This window comes from Jaculus jaculus, chromosome 1 (genome assembly GCF_020740685.1).
Source record: "Jaculus jaculus isolate mJacJac1 chromosome 1, mJacJac1.mat.Y.cur, whole genome shotgun sequence".
NCBI classification, from domain to species: Eukaryota; Metazoa; Chordata; class Mammalia; order Rodentia; family Dipodidae; genus Jaculus; species Jaculus jaculus.
The window spans coordinates 288,705,980-288,733,100 of NC_059102.1; positions in this window are offsets into that span (position 1 = coordinate 288,705,980).

Below are 27,121 nucleotides of genomic sequence, written 5' to 3' on the forward strand. Positions count from 1 at the left end.
GACAAGCCACAGCTGAAACCACAGACAAATTGGGGAGATGAGAAAATGTGCTGCTTCCATGGTAAACCTGATAATTGGCATCAGGGTGAAATAGACAAACCCTGGGGGGATACTCAACACTTAACAAAGCAGAAATCCAGAGTGCTCATCACTGAAGTAGACTGAAACCTCTCCCTACTGTGGCTCAGGGAATTTTGCAGAAGAGGGGTGGAAAGATTTCAAGAGCTACAGGTTGAGACATCATGCCCAGAGACATTCTTCCCACCCCTCCCAAAAAGGACTGACAGCTGCTCCCACAATGCACAATCCAAAAACCCATGGGTAATACCTGCAACCCCAATGAGGAGGGTCTCCAGTGGAATGGGGGCAGGAATGATGAAAAAGAGTGTATCAATACATGATGCATCCATAAAAAGTAGGGTTAATAATAATAATAATAATAATAAAATTAAAACTTCAATATAATTAAATATAAGAAATTAAATATTGTACATAATTATTAAATATAGTAATTGTATTTCAGTGTTTTAAGTAACTATAAGAAGATAAAACTTCTCAATATTTAGGAATAATAAATGTTTGAAGCGATAAAAATTCTGACACCTTGATCCACACACATGCATACAAATATGCACATACATACATATCCATATATAGTAATTCAATGTATAATATGACACTATTAGTATTTGCAGATCAGATGATTACACATGATGTAGAATAAATAAAGTGAGGTTCTGGAACAAATTAAACATAATGGGGGCTGGAGAGAGATGGCTTAGCAGTTAAGGTGCTTGCCTATGAAGCCTGAGGACCCAGGTTAATTCATCAGTACTCACATAAGCCAGATGCACAAGATGGTACATACATCTGGAGTTTGCTTGTACTTGCTAGAGGCCCTGATGTTCTCATTCTCTCTATTTTCTTCTTTCTCTCCCTTTCTCAAGCAAATGTTTAAAAAATAACAATGGTTGTGGAATAGTAGTATTTTAGAAAGAGTGGTCAGGAAAATAATCTATAGCTCAACAGTGCTTAAGGAGTGCTGGTGGAAACAGTAATGGAATCCAATTGGACACCTAGTGAGCATTTTTAAACACAGTACAGTCTGAAAGAAATTATTTCTCCTAGGTTCCAGGAGGCAACTGAATCCACAGTGGATTCCAGAGAAGAGTGGTATCAGATGGCATCAGAATAGTGAGTGCATAAGGTTTACCTGTTATTCTCCAAGTAAGCAGTGTAAACATTCATGAGTTTTGAAAAATGCATGGCATGACTTGAAAGACTTCGATTGTTCTTCTATAAGTGAAACAGAGGGAAAGTAAGTCTGAGGAACAACCTGCGGAGGCAGGTCCAGGTTGGATGGTGGGAACAAGGCAGAGACATACAAGAAGAGGTGAACTTTTCTCCATATTTTTGAAGGTAGACATAATGGTGCTTATTGATAGTTGCATGTATATAAAAAATGTCTATCAGGTAAGTCAGCAACTCAAGCAGATAAGTGAGACCATGCAGTATTTGTCTTTCTGTAAATGTGTGAGTTCACTGAGTATGATCTATTCTAAATCTTTACATTGTTCTACAATTTCACTGTAATGTTTTTTTCTTACTGCTGAGTAGAATTCCATTGTCCAAATGTACCACAACTTTGTTATCCATTTATCAAATGCTGGGCACTTGGTTTGATTCAAATTCTTAGCTGTAATAAATCAAGAAGTTATAAATATGGCTGAGCAAATTTCTTTGTAGTGAAGTATAGAGCATTTAGGATAAAGGAATAACTGGGTCTGTTGGTAGCTCTATATTCGCCCAATTTAGAAATCTATATAGTGATTTCCATAGTGGATGTACAAGTTTACATTCCCACCAATAGCGTATGAGGGGTTCCTCTTTCCCCATGTTCCCACCAACATCAGTTGTATATTTTTTTATGATTACCATACTTACTGGAGTGAGGTGGAATCTCATGGTTGTTGTAATTTGCATTTCCTTAATGGTTAGGGATGTTGAACATTCTCTTAAGTGTGTGTTAGCCATTTGTATTTTTTCCTCTGAGAACTCCCTATTCAGTTCTCTGCCACTTTTTTCTTTTTTTCTTTCAAGATAGGGTTTCACTCTAGTCCAGGCTTACCTGGAATTCACTATGTAGTCTCAGGGTGGCCTCGAACTCTCAGTGATCCTCCTACCTCTGCCATCCAAGTGCTAGGATTAAAAGCACGTGCCACCATGCCCAGCTCTCTGCTACTTATTTTTTTTTTTGAGTGGGTTATTTGATTTTTTTTATTGTTTATATTTTTGAGGTTTTTGTAGATTCTAGATATTAGGAATCTGTCAGTTGTATAGCTGGTGAAAATTTTCTCTCATTTTGTGAATAATTTATATAATATATAGCTCTGCTTATGGAATGTTTGTGCAAAAGTTTTATAGCTTCAATATATCACACATTGGTTGAGCGATTTTTTTAAATTCCTGGGCTACTGGGGTTTTGTTCAGGAAGACTTTCCCCACGGCTATATTGTGGAGAGTTCCTCCAATTTTTTCTTCCAGTAGGAGAAGAGATTCGCATTATATATTTAGTTCTTTAATTCACATGGACTTGATTTTTGCGTATGCTGAGATGAGTTAGTCTAGTTTCATTTTTCTATATATGGTTGTCCAATTTGTCCAGCAACATTTGTTGAAAATGCTGTCTTTTCATCAGCCTACATTATTGGCACCTTTGTCAAAGATCAAGTAACTGTAGTTACTTAACCTAAGGTCTGGGTCTTCAATTATGTTCCATTAGTCTGTATTTCTGTTTTTATGCTAGTACCACGTTGCTATAGTTACAATGACCTTCTCATATACCATTAGAAAGGGAATGGTGAACCTCCAGTATTTTTTTTTGTATTTTGTTTTGTTTTTTCCTGATGATATGTTTAGATATTTGAGGCCAGCTGCTGCCATTCTATATGATTTGATTTTGAGATTATTTTTTAATTCTGTGACGAATGAGGCTAGTATTTTCTTGGTATGACAATATGTCTATGTTTCTCTTTGTAGAACTACCATTTTCAAAATATTAGTTCTACCCATCCAGGAGCATGGGAGGTCTTTCCATCCTCTGAAGTTCTCCTCAATTTCTTTCTTGAGTATTTTTTAATGTTTTAATTGTATGTTTTCCACATCCTTGGTTAGTGTTATTCAAAAGTATTTAATTTTTCATTGTTGTTGATAATGACAATGGAGCAGCCTCATTGATGTTTTTTGTTTGTTTGTTTGTTTGTTTGTTTGTATATTTGTAATTTGCATATAGACAGGCTCATGTCTTTAATCCCAGCACTCAGGAGGCTGAGGTAGGAGGAATGCCATCAGTCTGTGGCCACCCTGAGACTACAGAGTGAATTCCAGGTCAGCCTGAGATAGAGTGAGACTCTACTTTGAAAAAAAAAATTAAACAACAAAGAAAGAAAGAAAGCCTCCTGATTTTTCTGTTTTGATTTGGTATCCTGCCACTTTACTGAAGGAATAAATCACATTTAGAAGTTTTTACATGGAGACTTTCAGGTAAATTTTGATATGATCATGTCATCTGCAAATAGGGCTAACTTGACTTTTTCCTTTCCAACTTCTACCCCATTTGTATATTTCTCCTGTCTTCCTTGTTGGGCTAGGACTTCTAGTACTATGTAGAAGAGCAGTGATGAGACTGGGCACTCCTGTCTTGTTACAAGCGCAATGGGAACTCCTTGAGTCTTTCCCCTATTCCCCTATCAAGTATTATACGGGCTTTAGGTGCTTTATATATAGCCTTAATTGTGTTGAGATATAAAATCTTCATGCTTATTCTTTCCAGTGTTTTGATCATGAACTGGTATTGCATTTTGTCAATGGCATTCTCTGCCAAAATTAAGATGATAATGTAGTTATTGCGATTGTTTATTTATGTGGTGTACTCTGTTGACAGCTGTCATATGTTGAATCATCCTTGCATCTCTGGGATGAAGCCAACTTGACTAAGGTGAATAATACTTTTTTTAAAAAAAAATAATTAATTTATTTATTTAAGAGACAGAGAGAGAGAGAACAATAGAGAGAGAGACAGGGAGAGAGAGAGAGAGAGAGAGAGAGAGAGAGAGAGAGAGAGAGAGAGAGGGAGAGAGAGAAAGAGAAAGAAACTGGGCACATCAGAGCCTCCCAGCCATTGCAAATTAACTCCAGATGCATGCACCCCTTGCATCTGGCTTACATGGATGGTCCTGGATAATCAAACTGGGATCCTTTGGCTTTGCCAGCAAACATCTTAACCACTAAGCCATCTTTCCAGCACTGGATAATAATTTTGATATGTTGTTGCATTCGGTTTGTGAGGATTTTGTTCAGGAGTTTTGCACCTAAATTCATGAGGGATATAAGCCTATAGTTTCCTTTCCTTGTATCTCTATATGGTTTTGTTATTAGGGTGATACTAGCTTCATAAAAGGAGTTGGGAAGGGTTCCTTGTTCCCAGATTATGTGAAACAGTTTGTGAAAAATTTGTTTCAGTTCTTCAATAATGTCTTGATATAATTCAGCTAAGACACCAACTAGTTACAATATTTTCTTTTTGGGGAGGTTTTTGGTTAACTTTCCAGTCTCCATGGGTATGATTGGCTTATTCAGAACATTAATTTGCTCTGAGTTTACTTTTAGTAGGTGGTATTTGGTTAGAAATTCATCCACTTCTTCCAGACTGCACAGTTTTGTGGAGTACAGGTTTTAGAAGTATGTCCTGATGATTCTTCTAATTTCAATGATGTTTTATGTGGCCTCTCCTTTTTCATTTCTGTTTTTGTTAATTTGAGAATACTCATTTTTTTTTGATAAAATTGGCTATGGGTTTAATCAATCTTATTTATTTTTTTCCAAGTACAAGTTCTTTGTTTCACCAATTTTTTAAATTGCTTTCTTAATTATGAATTCATTAATTTTGGCTCTGATCTTGTTTGTTTCTTTCTGGATTGTTCTTGTATTGTTCTTGTATTGCCAATTTCTTTAGGTGGGCACGTAGGTTATTAATTTGGGGTTTGTCTCTCTTTGTTATGAAGACATTTAGCAGTATGAATTTTCCCCTTAGGACTGCCTTCATTGTGTCCCATACATTTTGGTAAGTGGTGTTTTCATTAACATTCAATACTAGGAATATTACAATTTATTTTTTAAAAATTTCATTAATAACACATTTATTGTTTAAAAGTGTTGTGCAGTCTCCAGGAGCTTGTAGAGTTCCTGATGTGTCTCTTGTTGATTTTTACCTTTAAAGCATTGTGATCAGATGTGGTGCAAGAAGATACTTCAATTTTCCTAAATTGTTGGAAGCATGTTTTATGGCTTAATATATGGTCTATTTTGGAGAAAGTTTCATGGACTGCTAAGAAGAATGTGTGCTCTGTAGAAGTGGGTTGGAAATTTTTGGAGAGAGAGAGACAGAGAGAAATGGGTTCACCAGGGCTTCCAACAAATTCCAGATGCATGCGCCCCCTTGTGCATCTGGCTAATGTGGGTCCTGGAGAATCAAGCCTTGAACTGGGGTTCTTAGGCTTCACAGGCAAGCACTTAACTGCTAAGCCATCTCTCCAGCCCTCAGGTAGGTTTTGTTTCATAAACTCTGGTGCACCTCTGTTTTCCGCATATTGATTTATGATTGTGATATCCTCAGGCTTGGTCATTCCCCTTGATGAGTAAGAAGTGGCCTTCTTTGTCTTTTTTGATTACTTTTGGTTAGAAGTCTATTTATCACATACAAATATAGCCACAACCACTTGTTTCTTACTTCTATTAGCTTAGAAAATCATTTTCCATCATTTCACCCTGAGGAGGTGTCTGCCTTTAGTGGTGAGGTGGGTTTCTTGAAGACAGCAGATGAAAGAGTCCATTTTTGTGATACACCTTGTTAACTTATGTATTTTGAGTTAAGACTAATAGTATTCGAGGTTATATCTGTGAGGTTAGATTCAATCCCTGCCATACTGGAGGAATTACAGGTTTGTTGCTGTCTTGGGCTTTGTACTTTTTCAATCCTGATCTAGTTTTTTTTTTTTTTTTTTAATGATCATATTTTTAAAGGCTCTTGATATGGGTTGTTGACTCTTCTGTGTGGAGTATTCCCTGAAGTATTCTCTGTAGGTTTGTCATTGTGTTCATATCATCATAAAGTTGACATTGTTAATGTAAAGTTTTCCTTTCAGCATCTATTATGGGGAATACTTTTGCTTGATACATTAGCTTGAGTTGGAAGCCATATTTTTTATGCTTTAAAGTGTTCAATTCCAGACCCTTCCAGCTTTCAGGTTTTTCATTGAGAAATCTGAGGTAATTCTGATGGGATTGCCTTGGATATAGTGCCTTGTTTCTCTCTTGTTGCTTTTAGCACTTTTTGGTTTCGTTGTTGAGAGTTTCTTCTTTGGCCCTGTCTGTTTGGTGTAGTGTGGGCATCTTGTATCTGGATGGGCCCCTCTTTTGAGAGATTGGAAACATTTTCTTCAATAATTTTGTTGAGTATGTTCTCTATGCCTCTGGCTTGGATTTCCTCTCCTGGTATACTCATGATCCAGATGTTTGGTCATTTTCTGGTATCCTATTATTCCTTCATATTCTGTTCACAAGATATTTTGAACACAGCAGAGTTGTTGGACTCCTAATCAGTTTCTTCTGTCTTGCCTTCCAGCTCAGATGTTCTGTCTTCCACTTGAGTAATTTTGTTAGTGAAGGGTTCTGGAGAGGTTGTAAAAGCTCTATTTGATTTTTGTTTTCTGTTGTCTGATTTTGCATCATGTCCATTTCTTTTTTGAAGTATGATTTCAGTTTGATGTCTGATTTTGTTGATACTTCCTTGAATTCATTATTGCATTTGACCACATCTTCATTAAGCTTAACCAGCTGGTTATTAAGATCTTTATTTGTTGACTCACCTACAGTTCATTTATATCTCTTTTATGGTTTCTATGGTTTTATTCAATTAAGTTAATCCTAGTGACCAAAGCTGAGTGCTCTAAGAGATGATTCTATTCAATTTAATTCATATGATTATTGGTATTTTGATAGGTTCATTCCATTTCAGCAATTCTTTTGAACAAGTTTACATTGCTTATTGTGTTTTCATTTTGGAACTCAATTTTGTTATTTCTATATTTCACTGGAGGCTTCCATTGTGGGATTAGGCATTATTTGTGGAGCTATTTGTTTTCTAACTTTTGTTGGCTCTTTCATTAGCACACTCATTGTTTTTTTTTTTTTTTTTTTCATTTTTGCCTACCCATCTTGGGGTATAAGTCTTATTTTATTGAGAAGAAAGCAAGATTTTATCCTTGCAGGGTCTTCAGTAAGTGCTATATTTTTAATGTGAACAGAATTAGTGTACAATGGGGTTATAAACACAAATGCACAGATTGTGATGATTGCCAGTACATCAAAGGTACCTGGGGAACTGGGAGGTGGGGAACTGGGTTCTCTGGCTTACTTACTCTAATTTAATGCACTCTCAAGCATTTGGGTATCAGAGTTTGGGAAACCAGGACCTGGGAAGCTGGAGAGCCAGGGGCAAGAGGCCAGGCATTTAGCTCCTTCATCCACTATCCATGGAAAGAGGACTGTGGTCTTGAAGATGACTGATTCTATCCTTTCTTCAGGAAGGGTTACCTGGTGGCCTTCTTCCATAATCATATTTGGTGTCACATGAGCTTTCATAGTCTCTTCCCTTTTTTCCACCTTTTACTGAAGCAGAAATTTGAAGGAAAAAAAAAAAAAACACAAACTTCTCTTCCACAGAAGAAATCTATTTTCAAAGACAATCTCCAGGGGGACTGACTCTGGCTGTCCCACTCTTGTCCATTCAAGATGTAAACCATCTTTTCTCTAATTCCATACTTGTTAAATGGTTCTGAACATGTTTTTTTTTTTTTCTGTCACATCTAATAAAAGTGAAGCAATGTGTTTCCATTTTTTCTGTATTACAAAACACAAAAGAATAAAATATATGAGCTTGTTATTTCTGGTGTCTGTTAATAAGAGGATTTATCCACAATATTTGTCCTGCATGCCAGAAATTCATTATAACTTTTAATTTCAAGAAAGATAACTGTAGTAAATTAATAGACATAAAATAACATAACATAATAACATAAAAATAATTTTATTTTTCATGACTTTCAGATTACATTTTTATTACTGATATAATCATCTATTTTATTTTTTCCCATCTGTGTTTCCCATAGAATTACACAATTTCAAAAGGAATGTAAAAGTTTTCCAAACACAGATCCTTTCTATTTTATTATACTCTAAAATTCATAAAATGATGTCATAATAATTATAAGTTACATGAAAACACAATTAGAATTTACAAAAGAAAGTTTATCTAAGAATAAACCTATACTCAATATATCATACGCACCTACAAAATATTTGAAGCTATGTTGGGTGCATTCTAATTTTCAGGAAAATACCCTATCAAGTTTCCAAGTCTTATATATCACTGCATGAATATATTACTCTTTGTAGCTTTGTTAAATGAGAATAATAATTCATGATAGAATACCTAACAACCTTGGAAATGTGGGTAATGTCTTAATAAATAGGCATTGCAGTTGGTCTTCAGAATTCACATGTTCTGCATACATGGAATCAACCACCCTATGGATCAAATATTGAAAAAATATGGCTGATTTGAAAGTTTGAAGGGTTTTATTTGGAATTATTCTATAAATAATGTAACACAATTTTTTGCTGAGAGTTTAAACTGAATTAGTCATCCTCAGATGAATAAGTAGATAGGGCAGTGCGATGCATAGGTTATTTGCAAATATCATATCATATTATCTAAAGGACTTTATTTACATATTCCATTATTCACAGGGGTATGGGACACAATTAGTGATGAACATAGAGAATTTGAGTAGTAGTACAAACAATAAATATTAGCATTGGTTCTGGTCAATGAACAGAGTTAAGACAGCTAAGATAGCTGTGTGCTTTATCCCCCTGCCCCCACAGAAGTAGAGTCTCACTCTAGCTGAGAATGACTTGGAACTCACTCTGTAGTTCCAGTCTGGCCTTGAACTCACATTGATCCTCCTACCTCTGCCTCCCAAGTGCTGAGATTAAAGGTATGCATTAAGGTTCCTGGTTCTAAGTGCTTTTTCTTAGAGTTGTCCCACAGATCTTTCATGGAAATATCTGTAAGAATTATTTTTGTTTGTTTGGTTGGTTGGCTGGTTTATTGTTTTTGATATGTATTAGAGAGTGAGAGAGAAAGGATGATCTAGCCACTACAAACAAACTCCAGATACATGAGCCACCTTGTGCATCTGGCTTATGTGGGACCTGGAGAATCAAACCTCGGTCCTTAGGCTTCACAGGCAAGCATCTTAACTGCTAAGCCATCTCTCAAACCCCAATTTTGCTTTATATTTCTTTGACAGTGTCTCAAACTGTAGCTTAGAGTGCCTTGAATTCATGAATTTTTTCCTGCTTCAGTCTTGGAAGTACATGGATTACAATTGGGAATACTGTTTGTGTCATCCGAAAGGTTTCATAGAAAGAACCATTTTCTGGTAATTAAAGTGATTCAACATGTATTTGAGAATTTTGCTACATTTTAGGGAAGTCAAAGAACACAAATGTTAGTCTCTTGGCTTGGATAGAAAGAAATTGGAGTGAGGGAAACTATTTCATGCCTGAGCTATTAAATTATTATTGCTTGATAATCAAAAATATTATGTATTAAAGGGTCATCCAGGAAAAAGAAACATGAAAGTGTCATGTAATAGGAAGAGACAAGTTTAAATAAAAGACAATCAAATGTCACTAGAAGTCAAAGAACTATAGAAACATTGTGTAAATTTATATGGGCACTAAGATACTGTGATAACCTGTTATTGTCATGCTAATTGAAACCACCTTTATATAAATAGTGAAAGTAAGTATTTAACACTGTGAATGCTAGGATGTGATCAATGCCTACAAAAACTAGATCTTTGTGAAATAGAGAATTTATATTTCACCTTCAGTTTCACTGAACCTGAATAAATTAGTAATAAAATGGAATGGAGACACAGTCATGAGTCAAAAATGCCAGAACTTGAAGATCAAAATGGTGAATATAAACCAGGGACATGTCAACTGTAGTATGCTTATTAAAAAATTGAGAGTTCTGGATGAATATGTAGCTCAGCAATTAAAGTACTTGTCTGCAGAGCATATCTTCCAGATTTCAGTTCCCCAGTATCCACATAAAGACAGTTGCACAAAGTGGCACATTCACCTAAGTCTGTTTGTAGTAGCTAGATACCCTGCTCTGCCCATTCTCTCTTCCATGTCTCTCTTCTATCTTTCTTTGCTTGCAAATAAGTTACTAAAAAAAATTTAAAAATTATACCAAAGGATAAAAGAGTCAACACAATAGGAAACTTCCTCCTGGAAGCCAATATGTGAGATAGAACCCCCAAGTAAGAGAAGTGGACAGACCAGACCTAAATACCCATTAGAAGGGAGAGAAACATTAATCCTTAAAGCACAAGCTCTGTTTTGTGGACTCTAGGACTGGATCTGGTCAAACCTCACACTGAGCAGTGGGCCAGGTAGAGGGGGGTGGAGGACCTTGCAATTTCCCATAAAAAATGTAGGCCTTTGCCAAGTGCTTGGTTATCAGACAGTTCTAAAAACTAAGACCCCATTGCTGAAAACCACACAGATTGTCATTACAGAACACTGAGAGACAATGTGGAATTGAGAGGAATAAAAGAAAGAAAAAAAGAAAAAAACAAAACAAAACAAACAAACAAACAAAAAAAAACCTTTGCTTGGAAAATCTCCATGGCACTTTAAAGTGCTAAGGAAGCTACTAGGTGAAAATGGTCACCAAAAGCATGAATAAGCAGTAGACCATGCAAGCCAGGTATGGTATGGGGAACCAAGCCACAGTCAGGAAAATCACAATTTCCAGAGAAAAGCCCCCACTGTTTCCAGTTCAAGTTAAGTGAATATACTCATCAAAATGTCTCTCAAGCTCCTCACCATATTCCATTTACTCAAAGCTGCTCTCATCCTTGGTTGGAAAATCTGTTGTATCTTACCGATGGCAGAGAATAATGGGGTGGTACAAGGTCCATAAACAGAAGAAAACTTAATTATTGCAATGTGCTGTGCCACCTCTACCACATCCATCAGGCTCCAGAAGAAAAGATGGAGGAAATAGCAACAAGAGTATTGCTCCAAATGCTAACCATCCACCCAGGAAAATATGATCAAACACCTTGGTGAACAGACACACATCATAACAGAAATACAGAAAGTGCAGAGAAGTCAACACTAACCGGTAGCACACCTACCAAGGTTCAGGTACAGTTGCAGAAGATGGGGTGGGAAGACTGTAAGAGCCACAAGATGGTAGAACTAGCATGAAACACACCTCCCCCTAGAGACAGAGGTCCTAGTCACCCTACAGTAACACGCATAAATCTACTGCAGAAGGCCATCAGGGAAAAGGGGCAGGGGATGATGGGGGTGTATAAGGGGACATTCTACAACCTATGTTAAAAAATAGATTAATAAAAATAATAAATTCAAGTTATAAAACAACTGAGAGATCAACTAAGTAAAATTATATATGAAATGTGATTTGTAAACAATTAAGAATTAATTTCCAGACTGGAGAGATGGCTTAGGGATTTAAGGCACTTGCTGGCAAATCCAAAGGACACAGGCTCAATTCTCCAAGAACCATGTAAGCCAGATGCAAAAGGTGATACATGCATCTTGAGTTCATTTGAAGTGGCTGATGGTCCTGCTGTGCCCATTCTCTCTGTCTCTCTCCCTCTCTCTTTTTGTTTTTTCTCTCTTAAATAAGCAAACAAACAAATAAATAAGAATTTATTTCCTTTTAATTAGAAGCATATATGTTTTTGACTAGCAACATTCTTAATAATCAATGATTACATATGCACATGTGGACAGGAATCAGCAAGCAATGTTCTCTATCTCTATCTATCTATTTATCTATTTCTATTTAAAATTTCAATAAGTCCTGCTAGCAATAAACCTCATTTGATTAAAATACAGTTGATATAAAAGCTTACAAATCAAAATACTTTGTTGTAATTCTTTTTTCTAAAGTGTATGCAAATGCAAAAAAGAAAATAAATGCAGAGATCATTTTAAGTGTGATGAATTTGAATAGATCTCGAGAACCACCTCAAGCATGTTTACCTTAACTCTGTTGTACAACTCTTCTAATAAGATATGTCAATCAGGCTTTCAGTGGACAGTTTACAGCTATTTATTCCTTTAATTTTCCCACAAACTTAGTTGCATTTTTGAGCTAGCAACAACTTGACTATATACAGTAACACATGTAAACATATCAGAATATAATCTCAATATTAAAAAAAGTTGTACTCATAGTAGTGTAGAGATAAAATCTTATGGTTCTTGATTCAATATGTTTCATGGCTTCAAGATAGAATAATACGATGATGACTACCAATAGGGACCTATGTATTTTAACATTTCTGTGTTTTCTAAAGTTAGAGTATAATATCTTGACAGTTATATGTAAAGGATAATTTGTTTAACTCTTTTCTTGAGAATTTTATTCTACAAATATGTTGTACAGTATTCATATTCCCTTTGGACTATACTCTTATGCTACCTCTTCCCCACCTCAATTCCACTAAGAACCTTCCTCAGCATGGTCATTAGTGAATTTGTTTAACTTTAAAGTGCATAAATTGAACAAAAAGGAATAGGCAATATGATGTCCAAGTTGACAATAGAAATAAGCCAATTACTGCACACCAACAGATTGCTGCATGTACACAATACTATGTAGAAAGCACATTACTCATTTATAAGAAAATAAACATCAAAAGAAGGGTTCTTGTCTGGAACAAATAGAGTGTATGATGCTTCTCTTTACTTCAACTAATTAATTCTTCTATTAACCAAATAGAGACCACTTTCTTTACAAATTCACAGATAGGGTGATGTGCTTTGAATCAATGACCTCCACAAACTCACATATTTTTAAAGTATTTTTTTAATTTTATTTTTTTGACAGAGAGAGGCAAATAGAGAGAGAAAATGAAAGCAAGCAAGTATGGACATGCTAAGGCCTCTAGCCACTGCAAACGAACTCCAGATGCATGAGCCACCTTGCAGATGTGGTTTACAAGGGTCCTGGGGAATAAAACTGGGTACTTTTTCTTTGCAGGTAACAGCCTTAACAGCCAAACCATCTCTTCAGCCCCAAATTCATGCGTTTTGAATTTTTGGTCTCCACATGATGGCAACTCGGAAGACAGAGTCTTGCTGGATGAGGTGTTGCTGGGGGTGAACCTTGAAGATTATTAGCTCCTAGCTTGCCAGTGTTAATTGGCTCAATCTCCTGTTGTGTTCCATTTGCTGTGGCAAAAGTGATGTCCAGCCTCTGCTCATGCAATGCTTTCCCCTGCTGTCATAAAGCTTCCTTTTGAGACTGTAAGCCCAAATTAATCCTTTAGTTCCATCAGCTGCTTTTGGTTTAGTGCTTTGTCTTAGAAAGGGCAAGGTAACTACCTTAGAAGACAAGAAGGCTGGTCAGGCTTTCAACAGTATTAGCAGTCTTATGCAGACTTCTGACCACGTAGCACTGTGCCAGTGTTTAAAGGTCAGTACAGTACTATTATACAGGCATCTTAACAGTTTCCTTTATGCATAGCTTGGCAGCTAGGAGTCCAACATCGACATATTGGCAGAGATGGTGTGTTCTGTATCCTCTTTCATTAGCTAATAGATACCTAAACTTTACGGTCTGTGTCTCCTTTATATCCCTGCCTTCATTCTTCTCATAATAATGTTATCAATCATATTGGGTTAAGACCTATCCTAATGACCTTTTAATTTAATTGTGAATTTAAAAATCCTTTCCCCAATCAATACAAAAATACTCAGGTAAAGTTTTCAAAATATGACATGGGTGAAGAAAGCTCAAAAAAGAAGGTTGAGTGGATGGCTAGGCTGTATAATTATTTAAATACACTGCATGGGGTGTGTGTGTGTGTGTGTGTGTGTGTGTGTGTGTGTGTAATATCCTTGTCCATAAAATAGTCAAGCATTTTTCCTTTACCTTCCTACTACAACTTGTGAATTGAGCTTACAAACACAATGGAAGCACACTCTTCCACTCTTCCAATTTGACATTTTAATGATATATATATATATATATGGAGACACCTTTTTCCACTTTATTCAGAATGTACTTTGTATGGACACATAATATGTTGGTACAATTATTTCTTCTCCTGCTACCCCCATCTCACTGAGGGCCCTGCTCAATGGGGTTGTTGGTATTACTCATGGGATTTTAAGTTATGAGTTATGAGATCAGCAGTTATTGGAAAGGGGGTGCAATGCAAATAGGTATACTGATCAAACTTGTGGCTTTGACAATCTTTCTGTCCGTTCTTTCACAAAATTCCCTGAGTATTAATGGTTGTGTTTTAAGTCTACTTCAGAAATAAGCTCCCAAGAGCTTCAGGATTTATACGTTGGTATGTGTTCAGTATCCTCAGGGTCTGTCTCTATCACCATGACAGCGATTGTCAGATTTACCATGAGAGTAGCACTCTTCTTCATTTCACCAATTCCTCTGTGGTTTCACCCAGATCTTGGCTGAAGTGTATGGGGTGGTTTATCTCCTCAAGTCTTGGTACCTTCTAAAAAATAAAAACAGTTTCTCCAATGGAGAATGAGGTCAGAATAGGTTAAATGGGATAATCATTATTAATTTAGGGAGATTTTGAGGTATGTATCCCCTCTTTTGTACAAAGGCTAGTGGGAGCTAGTTGTTGGAGAGCATAATCTTGTTCTCCATATGATTCTGAACTGGTTCCCACTTCCAGCTATGGGTTTCTTTCAACTGACCATATCCCTTAGCCAATCACAAAGACCGCAAGGTTGTGTTCTGCCATTGCACTGGTATGCACATCTTGTTAGGCTGGGTGCTTCTGAGTAGCTTTACCCCTGCTTACTTATACTATTGTTGACCACTTTCCCCAGTAGCTCATGTAGTGCTTTCCAGTGCTAAAAGAGCAAACCATCTGGGGACTGGATCTCTTCAGGATTCCAGTCAGGTCTCTCAGTATTCTGTCAGAAGCATATGGTATCTTCCTCAATAGGGTCTTACTTTTTTTTCAGGTGGTTAATCAAGTGCTGTGACAGAAGCCTGTCTTGTTTTGGTGACCATGTTAGTCTCTCCAATGAACAGCTCAATGTGGGTAGCAACAAATTTCTGGTACTGGGAGTTATAGTTCACAGCAATTTTTTTGTTTGTTTGTTTTGTTTTGTTTTTCGAGATAGGGTCTCACTTTAGCCCAGGCTGACCTGGAATTCACGACAGAGTCTCAGGGTGGCCTTGAACTCACAACAATCCTCCCACCTCTGCTTTCTGAGTGCTGGGATTAAAGGAATGAGCCACTATGCCTGGCTTCCAAAGCAAAATGTTTTAATGTTAGGCTTCATTCCACTCTCTCTAGGGCCCTTATTTCCATATGATCCTCCTACATTCCTGTTTATGGTTAAATCTTTTAGTCTACCTGCCAGGAAAAATGTTTATATGATGCCAGTTCACTCTGAATTTAGTTTTGTGTTTGTTTTTCCTCATTCTTTCCTTCCCCTCCCCTCAAACTCGTCAACACCTATTGTCTGAGACTTGAATTTCCTATCAGGTATGTCAGCAATTTGAGCTGGTGTGAGTTCATTGAGTATGATTTGTTCCAAGTCTGCACATTTTTCTACAAATTTCATTGTAATTTTTTTATGACTGCTGAGAGAATTCCATTGTGTAAACATGCCACAAGTTTGTTATCCTTTCATCCAATAATGGGCACCTGGATTTATCCCAATTCTTATTTGTAATGAATTGAACAGCTATAAACCTGGTTGAGCAAATTTCTCTATTGTGAAGCACAAAGAGTTTAGGATAAATGTCCAGTAATGGAATAAATGGATCTTTTGGTATCCCTATATACATTATTTTCAGGAATCTCCTTATTCATTTCCACAGTGGTTGTACAATCATACATTCCCACCAATAGTATATCATGTTTCTGCTTTCCCCACAACCTTGCCAACACTCACTGTTGTTTGAGTTTTTAATGATTGCCATCCTTACTAGAGTAAGGTGGAATTTTATGGTAGTTTTAATTTTCATTTCTCTGATGGTTAAGAATGCTGAACATTTCCTTAAGTGTGTATTAGCCACTTGCATTTCTTCCTGTAAGAACTGCCTATTTGGTTCTCTGCCCCATTTTTTGGTGGTTTCTTTGAGTTTTTATTGCTTAGTTCTTTGACATTCTAGATATTAGGCTTCTTTCAGTGGTACAGCTGGTATAGTTTTTCTGTCATCTATGGGTAATCTATTGGCTGTGAACATGGTGTGTGTGTCTGCTCAAAAGATTTTCTCTTCATAAGGTCCCACTGGGTGAGTGATTGTTTAATTTCCTGGGCTACTGGGATAGTCTCTGGAAATCTTTCCCCACTCATATGTTGAGAGTATTTCGTCTCTTTTTTTTTTTCCAGTAGGAAAAGATTATGGAGTTTTATATCCATTGGTATTGATTTTGGTATATGGTGAGATGAGTGAGTCTAGTTTCATTTTTCTACATATGGTTATCCAATTTGACCAGAACCATTTGTTGAGGATGTTTTTTCTATAGTTCTACATTGTTGGCTCCTTTCTCAAATATCAGGTAGTGGTACTTAGACCTAATGGCCAGTTCTTAAATTATATCCATTGGTATATATGTTTTTATTATATGCCTTTATCATGCTGATATTGTTACTGTGGATTTGGAGTATAGCTTTACACCAGGCATGGTGATACTTCCAGAGGTATTTCTTTTGCTGAGGATATGTTTAGATATCCAAAGACTACTGACATTCCATGTGAGTTTTGCAATCATGTTTTTGTCTCTGTGAAGGATGATGCTAGGATTTTTAAAGGCATTGCATTAAATTTGTATATTGCTTATGGCAGAACTGCCATTTTCAAAATGTTAATTGTACCTACACAGGAGCATGGGTTGTCATTCCATCTTCTCATGTCCTCAATTTTATATTTTCATTATATAGGTCTTTCACATCCTTTCTTAGTGTCATTCGAAGGTATTCGATTTTGTGTGTGTGTGTCTTTTGAAAATAGGACAGCCTCAATAATTTCTTTCTCTGTAGATTTGTCCTTCACATATAGAAAGGTTACTGAGTTGTGTGTTGATTTTGTATCTTGGCACTTTGCTGAAGGAATTATTTACCTTTAGAAGTTTTGAGGTGGAAACATTTGGGTCACTTATGTATAGGATCACATCTTTTGCAAATAGGGCTAATAAACTTCTTCCTTTCCAATTTCTATCTCTTTTATATCTTTCTCCTGTCTTATGTGCTTATTCTAGGACTTCTAGTACTATAATGAAGAGCAGTGGTGAGAGTGGGCCCCCTGTCTTGTTCCTTACCTTAACTGGAACACCATGAGCCCATCCCCATTAGTGGTTATATGTGCTTGATGTAGTTTATACATAACGTTTATTGTGCTAAGACTTAAAACTTCCATGCCTATTTACTCCAGAGTTTTGATCATGAAGTGATGTTGTATTTTGTCAAAGGCCTTCTCTACATCCACTGAGGTGATCTTGTGATTAAGTTTATTTATGTAGTGTTTAACTAATTTCCATAAGTTGAAAAGTTGAACCACCCATGTACCTCTGGAATGAAGCTTGCCCGATCAAGGGGGATAATGGTTTTGATGTGTTGTTGAATTTGGTTTTGAAAGATTTTCTTCATTATCTTTTCATCTATATTCAACAGTCATATAGGCCTATAGTTTGCTTTTTTTGTCTTTTCTGTTTCTGATTTTCTATTAGGGTGATACTAGCTTAATAAGAGGAGCTGGGGAGAATTCCTTGTTCTCTGATTATGTAACACATTTTTAGAAAAAATGGTTTCAGTTCTCAATGAAGGTTTGATAGAATTCAACTAAGAATCCATCAGATCCTGGACTTTTCTTTAGGAGAGGTTTAGATTTGATTTTTAATCTCGATAGATGTGATAGGTTTGTTTAGAAGATTAATCTCTGAATTTAGGTTTGATAGGTGGTTTAGGTGTAGGATTTTATGCCATTCCTCCAGATTACACAATTTTTTGGTGTAAAGATTTTGGAAGTATGTCCTGATTATTCCTCTAATTTCCTTGATGTCTGTTGGGAAATTTCTCTTTTATTTTCTATTTTTTTTTTTTTTAAATTTGAGATTCCTCCTTTTTTTTTTTTTTTTTTTGGTTATCTTGGCCAGGCATTTACCATTCTTGTTTTTTTTTTCAAAGAAAAAGTTCTTTGTTTCAATTCTTTTATTTTCCAATTCATTACTTTCTACTCTGAATTATTTCTTTCTGTCTGAAGCTCTTAGGGTTGTATTGGTCTTGTTTTATTAACGGGTTTAGGAGCATAGTAAGGTCATTAATTTAGATATCTCTGTTTTTGTTATGAAGGAATTTAGTGCTATGAATTTCCCCCATAGGACTACCTTCATTGTGTTCCATGAGTTTTGGTATGTTGTGTTTTCACTATCATTCGGTTAGAGAAGTTTTACAATATCACTTTTAATTTCTTCCACAAATCATTCATTATTGAAAAGTGTTGTTTAGTCTCAAGGAGTTGATTGAATTTATGTTGTGTCTCTTACTCTTTTCTTGGTTGAAAGCATTGTTGTCTGATATGATGCAGGAATTTATGTCAATTTTCTGAATTTATGGAGGCTTGTTTTATGGCCTAATGTATGATCTATTTTGGAGAAGTTTCCATGGGTTGCTGAAAAGAATGTGTATTATATACAATTTGGGTGGAAAGTTTTGTAGATGTCCATTAAGTCTAGTTGATCTACAGTTATTTTAAGCAATATTATTTCCTTACTGCTTTTCTATTTGGATTGTCTATCTAATGATGATAGTGGAGTATTAAAGTCCCCAACTATGATGGTGTTGATGTTTATTTCTGCTTTATTTTTAACTAGGTTTTAGTTTAAACTGTAGTTCACCTGTGTTTGGTGCATATAGTTTATGATTTTGAGGCCCTCATTGTTGGATCATTCCCTTGATGAGTGGCCTTCTTTGTCCTTTTTGATTACTTTGGGATTGAAGTATATTTTATGAGATATTTATACAGCGACGATCACTTGTTTCCTATTTCCACTTACTTGGAATATCTTTTTTCCATCCATTCACTCTGAAGAGGTCTTTAGTAGTAAGGTGGGTTTCTTGAAGATAGCAGCTAGAAGGGTCCATTTTTCTGATCTGCCCTGTTAACTTGTGTCATTTTATGGGTGAGTGAAGACCATTAGTTGTAAGGTTATATCTGTGTTGTTTGTATGCTGTGAGCTTTAATGGTTTTGTTATTTCATTGAGCTTTGTGCTTATTCAATCATGCTCTATATTTTGGTTTTTGTCATCTTATCCTTATAGGCCCTTAAGATTTGTTGTTTAACTCTTCTGTAGCATATTCCCTGAAATATTCTATGTAGGGTTGGCTTTGTAGTCAACATGTATTATTAGAGATACTTTCACTGAGTAAAGTAGCTTGGATAGGAAGCCATAGTTTACTAAACTTTGAAATGCTCCATTTGAGGCCCTTCTGGCTTTCATAGTTTCCATTGAGAAATCTGAGGTAATTCTGATGGAATTGCCTTTGTATATAATAAGTTGCTTGTTTCTTGCTGCTTTTAGCACTCTCTCTTTGTTTCATTGTATCATTGCTTAATGATAATTGGCCATGGAGAGTTTCTTCATTTGTCCAGTCTGTTGGGAGTTCTGTTAGCTTCTTGTTTCTGGGTGGGTCTCTGTTTTGAGAGGTTGGGAAAAGTTTCTTTGATAATTTTTTGAATTTGTTCTCCATGCCTTTGGTCTGAATTTATTTTCCTTCTGGTATACCCATGATCCAGATGTTAGCTCACTTTAGCATACTTCACAGTTCCCTCATGGTCTTTTCACAAGATTTTTTTGAACCTGTCAATTTTTTTGGACTCTTGTACTGTTTCTTCTGTCTTGTATTCCTGCTCTGAGGGTTTGTTCTCCACATTATTAACTCTGTTCATAAGGCTTTCACAAGACAGGTTTTCACAAGCTCTATTTGGTTTGTATTTTCTGTTAACCTTTTTCTGTATACTATATATTTATTTTCCAAGTTCCAATTTCAGGTCATGTTTTGCTTTTCTTAATGCTTCCTGGAATTCATTCTTGCATTTAATCATGTCTTTGTTAGGTTTAGTCAGCTAGTATTGAGATCCTCTATTTTTTGGCTCACTTTTAGCTCATTTTTCTCTTTTGAGGTTTCTCTGGCTGTGCCCATACCACTACCCTCCCAGTATAGAATGTTCTAAAAAAGTATTTCTGCATTTTTGAGAGACTTACACTATCTCTCTCTCAATGAGAATAAATAATTGTCTTGGTGTAAATTCAGTGTCATGATAATTACTCTGTCAGTCTATAGGGATGATTCACTGTGCCACTCAACAGCAACTAGAACTCAGAAATAGAGAGTGAGCTAAGGAAAAGCAATCTCACAATTGAGCCCTGGTAATTGTAATAGAAAGTTGAGTGTATTACTCCTTATTTCTACTTTGAGAAGGCTAGTGTGAATAGAAATTTCATAAATTTAACATTTTTGAATAAATATTAGTACAATGAAAAAGGTATTGCTTCTTATTTGATTCACTAAATTTGGGCATATGTAAAGCCACTTAGTTGATGAATATGGTTTTATCTCACCTATATCCAGGCAAACAACTTCCCTCACAAAAAAGACTCAATCTGTCTTTTAATTTCATTAGCAAATGAATTAATGAGTGTAATACATGAAAAACTTACAGTTTAAAACTTTGCACATTTAGGGCTGGAGAGATGGCTTAGTGGTTAAGCGCTTGCCTGTGAAGCCTAAGGACCCCGGTTCAAGGCTCGGTTCCCCAGGTCCCACGTTAGCCAGATGCACAAGGGGGCGCACACATCTGGAGTTCGTTTGCAGAGGCTGGAAGCCCTGGTGCGCCCATTCTATCTCTCTCCCTCTATCTGTCTTTCTCCCTGTGTCTGTTGCTCTCAAATAAATAAATAAAAAATGAACAAGGTGACACATGTGTCTGGAGTTTGTTTACAAAGGCTGAAGGCCCTGGCACTCCCATTCTCTTTCTCTCTTGCTTTCACAAATAAATAAAATAAATAAATATTTTAAAATATTTGAAAAAAAAAGAAATGTCAGTTACCCTGAATTGATTAATCCACATTGCATACTTGTGTGAAAATATTGTGTGGTACCCATCAGGATGTACAGTTATTGGTATAAATGAAGAGTTTTTAAGTTTTAAGGAAATAGATATGTGTCTTTAGAAGTAGTGACATTTGGGAGAAATGATTCCCATGGCTAAGAAGGATGGATTGTAGCAGATAGGTAGAATGAGGTGAACGATTAGCAGTCAGCAGGATGAATGTATCATTGAATGCATGGAGGGAAGTGGTGCCCCTGTGAGAGTTCCTCACAGGGAGGGAGCTTTAGCAGCCAAGCTCCAATGAAGCATTTTCTTCTCTACCTCCAGTCTTTGGGGAGAGAAGTGACATCCGTATCACCCAGCCTGTTGTCTCCTCAACAACCTTAAATTCCATTTTTAAAATCTTTGTGTTTTTTGTAACCAGAGAGAGATAGAAGAGGAACATACCAAGGGAATGGGCCCTCTAGCCACTGCAAACAATCTCCAGATGCATGTGCCACATTGTGGGTATTGGGTTGTTAGGCTTTGCAGGCATGCACCTTAAATGCTGAGGCACCTTGCCAACTCTTTCTTAATAATTAAGTACAAAAATGATGGTGGCATATGACAAAGACATTGATATGGGAGAGGTACTAAACTGATATCAAACTAGAAGAGAGAATAGTTGGAAAGAAGAAGGGATTCAGGGGAGGGACACCTGCGGGAGTGGGTAAGGGAGGTGGTCGGTGGGGATTATGATCATGGTATATTGTCTGTATTTATGGAAGTTGTCAATAAAAAGTTAAAAAAAATATTAAAAAAAATTTGCACATTTGACTTCTTTGATATTTAGTAATGTTACTTATCATCAATCTGTGTGTTATTATAGGTGCATAGTGTCATTTTATATGGTAATACTATGATTAGGTTTACATGAAACTGCTGACTGCTATTTGACTAACACATATACAGCTCCTACAGACTTTCTTCATTATAAGTCTATATTATTGACACATTAATTTATATATATATATATATATATTTTGTTTTTTTGAGGTAGGGTTTCACTGTAGCTCAGGCTGACCTAGAATTCACTATGTAGTCTCAGGGTTGCCTCAAACTCATGGTGATCCTGCTACCTCTGCCTCCTGAGTGCTAGGATGAAAGGCATGCACCACCACACCTGGCCTAATTTACATCTTTAGGAACAAATTTCTAGGGCATAAATATATGTATAAATTTAATGATATTATGTACTGAAATTTGAAGTGTTCCAACATAATTGTACCTGCCATTGTGATTTTATCCAAAACATCCTTTTAAATTAAAGATGTCAAAAGATAAACTGGATCTGAAGAGTGGTTTGAAGACCTAGATGCATTTTTTTTTTCCCCAGTGAGGAGCCAGTAAGTATGATATGATACAGAAAATAAGACACTAGTAAGGCTAAACTTTGGTGCACTTTGAAACACAGGTTACATGCATATGGGGGAGGGCAGGTTTCAGAAAAATGAGGAGAAATATTAGGGAATTGGCCACATTTATAACACTCAGAATAGAGTATAAGAAAAAAAAAATGTATTAATGCAAGTGGCCATCTGGAATCCAGGCACAGTGATCTTTATAAATACAGGTTCTTGATCACTGCAGGTACATAATATAATTGGTCTATTATTAGCTTTCTTCTTGCAAAAGCACTCAAACTACATTCTCTCACTAACACCAGTGCAAGGACATATTGAAGTTACTTTTTCCTTGCTGAAATAAAACATATCAACATAGTTCCACAGCTAATTATGTGAAGAAACCAAATTTGAAAGTTCTGTGGCAGTTTAAATGTTCAGCTACTATAAACTTTATTGAGCATTCCCAATACTTGAATATAGAACATGCATGCACAGGGGAAGGAAGTAGAATTGCACTGAATAAGCACTGTATGTGCATGAACGATTTAAAGGATTAAATAAAAACTGTTTAAAAGTGGCAAACACACACACACACACACACACACACACACACACACACACACATACAGAGAGAGAGAGATAGAGAAGTAAACAAAACAAATCTAACCAGAAGCAAGGTATGAGAGGAAAGGCTTTCTTTTGGCTGATAATTTCAAGGGGAAGTTACATCATGGCAAGAAAATTATAGGAAGAACAGACAACAGGATATCACATCTCCACAGCCTCAAGACAGTAGTAGACCTGGTTTTGGAATTATGGTGATACTAGCTTCATAGAAGGAGTTGGGGAGTTTTCCCTGTTCTCCAATAGTATGGCACAGTTTGATAAAGATTGGTTTGTGTTTTTCCATGAAGGTGTGATAGAATTCAACTGAGAAGCCATCTGATCTTGGACTCTTCAGTTAGGGGAGTTTATTACCTTTTCAATTTCGATAAGTATGATAGGATTGCTTAGGAGGTTAATCTGCTCTGAGTTTAACTTTGGTAGATGCTATGTGTCCAGGAATTAATCCATTTCCTCTATATTATCCAATTTTGTGGAGTAGAGGTTTTTATAAGTCCTGATGATTCTCCCAATTTCATTTATGTCTGTTGTGATCTCTATTTTTTCATTTTGAATGTTGTTAATTTGAAGTGTCTCATGCTTTTGCTTGATCAAATTGGCCAGGGTTTGTCAATCTTGTTTATTTTTTCAAAGAATCATCTTTTTGTTTTGTCAATTTTCTAAATTGTTTTCCTAGTTTCAAATTCATTAATTTCTTTTCTGATCTTAATTATTTCTTTCCATCTGAAGCTTTTTGGATTGGATAGTCCTTGCTTTTCCAATGCCTTTAGGTGAATGGTTAGGTTATTGATTTGGGATCTCTCTGTCTTTGTTATGAGGGCATTTAGTGCTATGAATTTTCCCCTGAGGACAGCCTTAATTATGTCCCATAAGTTTGGATAAGATGTGTTCTCATCATCATTTATTTCTAGAAATCCTGCAATTTCCTTTTTTTTTAAATTTTTTATTTCGTCCACTACCTATTTATTGTTAAAATAGTGTATTGTTCAGTTTCCAGGAGCAGATGGGATTCTTGGTGGGTCTTTTGTTGTTAATTTCTAGTAATATGGTATTGTGATCTATTATGATTCAGGGAATTATGTAAATTTTCCTAAATATATGGAGGCAGGCTTTGTGACCCAGTATATGACCTATTTCAGAGAATGTTCCATGGGCTGCTGTGAAGAATGTGCAGTCTGTGGATTTGGGTGGAATGTTCTGTAGATGTCTGTTAGGTCTAAGTGATCTATGATTTTGTTGAGCTCTCTTATTTCCCTGTTGAGTTTCTCTTTGGAGGATCTGTCTATTACTGATAATGGTGTATTGAAGTCCCCAATTATGATGGTGTTGGTGAGTATTACAGTTTTACTGTCAAGTAGGTTTTGTTTTATGAACTGTGGCACCCCTGTGTTTGATGCATAAAGACTTATGAGTGTGATATCCTCTTGACGGATCATTCTCTTGATAAGTAGGAAGTGGCATTCATTGTCTTTTTTGAATATTTTTGGTTTGAAGTCTATTTTATCTGATATTAATATAGCTACACCTGCCTTTTTCTTATTCCCATTTTTTTGAATATTGTTTTACACCCTTTCACCCTGAAGAGGTGTCTGTCTTTAGTGTGAGGTGGGTTTCTTGAAGACAACAGATTGAGTGGTCTAATTTCTTGATCCATCCTGTTAGCTTGTGTCTCTTGATGGGTAAATTAAGGCCATTAATATTTAGGGTAATGACTGTGAGATTTGATTTGACCCCTGCCATATTGTGATGGTATATATGGGTTGGTGTTTCCATGGACTTTGAAGTATGTTGTGCTTATTCTGGTTTAGGTTATTGTGATCTTCTTCTTGTAGGCATTTGAGTTTGATTATTTGTTCCTTCTCTGTGGATAATTTCCTGAAATATTCTCTGTAGGCTTGGTTTTGTGTTCATATAATTGTAAAGCTGAGATTTGTCAAGGAAAGTTTTTCTTTCACCATATATTATGAGGGATACTTTTGCTGGTTAGAGTAGTTTAGGTTGGAAGCCATTGGTTCTTAGACTTTGCAGTGTTTCATTCCAGGCCCTTCTAGCATTCAGGGATTTCATTGAGAAGTCTGGAGTAATTCTGATGGGGTTACCTTTAAAAGTGATGTGCTGTTTTTCCCTAGCTGTTTTTAGGATTTTCTCTTTGGTGTCAATGTTCAGAATCTTAATGACAGTATATCTTGGAGAGTTTCTCCTTTGGTCCAATCTCTTTGGAGTTCTGTTAGCTTCTTGTTAGCTTCATGGGCCTTTCTTTTGAGAGAGTGGGGAAGTTTTCTTTGATTATTTAGTTAAATAATTTCTCCATGCCTTTGGTCTGAATTTCTTCCCCTTCTGGTATTCCCATAATCTGGATGTTAGGACATTTAAGGGTATCCCACTATTCCCTTGTATTCTGTTCACAGAAATTTTTGAACTTATTGAAACCTTTGAATTCTTGAACTGTTTCTTCTGTTTTGTCTTCCAGATTGGAGTTTCTATCCTCCCCATGGCTGACTCTATTATTGAGAACTTCTAAAAAGTTTTGGGCTTGTTCAATTAGGTTTGCATTTTCTACTACTTTTCTATGTATAGTTTCCATCCCTCTGTCAAGCTCTCTTTTCACATCATTTTCTGATTTTCTTGATGCTTCTTGGAATTCATCCTTGCATTTCTTTATATCTTTATTTAGTACCACTAGCTGATTTTTGAGGTCCTTTTTTTTCACTCTCCTTCATATATCTTAACTGTCTTTGAACTCCTTCAATTTTCTTATCTATTAGGTGTAATCTAATGATGGCAGCATCTGCGTAATTATTGGTCCTTTGTTGCTTTCCTGCAAGCTCTACAAGTAGCTTGGTCAGGGTTGCATTGCTTATAGCTTCATTTTGGTGTTGTGATCCTTATGTTTCTCCTGTGTTTTGATTAGGGACACTCATTGATTGCAGGACTGGATGATCTTACTGGATTTACTTGCATTTGATTTTTCATGTTATTTCTTCTGTGCTGTGGTCTGCCTATCACAGTGTATGGGCAGGAAGAGTAGGACTGGTCTCTATGGGCAGGGGCAGTGGTGCCACTTGGGGGTGATAGCATTAGCTGGCAGGTAGGCAAGAAGATGGGCAAAGTGGTCCTGAGCTAGTACGTGGGTGGGCAGATCAACCTGGGTTCACATGGCAGGATGCCAGTGGCAGGCAGATGGGTGGGTGGCTAGCACAGCAGACCACAGATTGGGCCAGAGCTTCACAGGCGGACAGACAGAGTGATCCTGAGCACACATGGGAAGGTGGAATGGGCCTGAGTTCATGTGTGGATGGGCAGGTGGCCAGAGTAGTAAGTGGGCAGTTGGGCACGGCAAGCTAAGCTTGCAGGGGAGGATGGGTGGCACACATGTGGTGGGCAGGTGGATGGATTGAGCCTGAGATCAAGCAAGCCAGCGGTCAGAGCCTGCCCAAGTTCATAGTTGGTCAGAGGTAGCAAGGTGATCACCCCTGAGCAGTGAGGCAAGTGGAACTATGCTGACCTGGGTCCCCTTTCTTACAGTATGTGTGGGAGTATCCTGAGGCTGGGACTATGGCTATGGTAACTGCTTTGGGGGGTTAGGGGACTTGTGGGCTACCCATGAGTAAGGGAACCGGCAATTCCCTTTTTTGCTCCCTCTGCACCCTCCCGCTGGCAATGTATTAGAGATGGATCTTCCATAAAATACCCAGTGAACTCTTAATGGCTTGCCTTTCTTTCCTGGGGTGGTGCAGCAAAGTTAGGCAGTTGCCATATTGACCAGAAGTCCAGTGGTAGTCAGAATGAGTTAGCTGGTGAACACCCAGGATTTCACTAGTA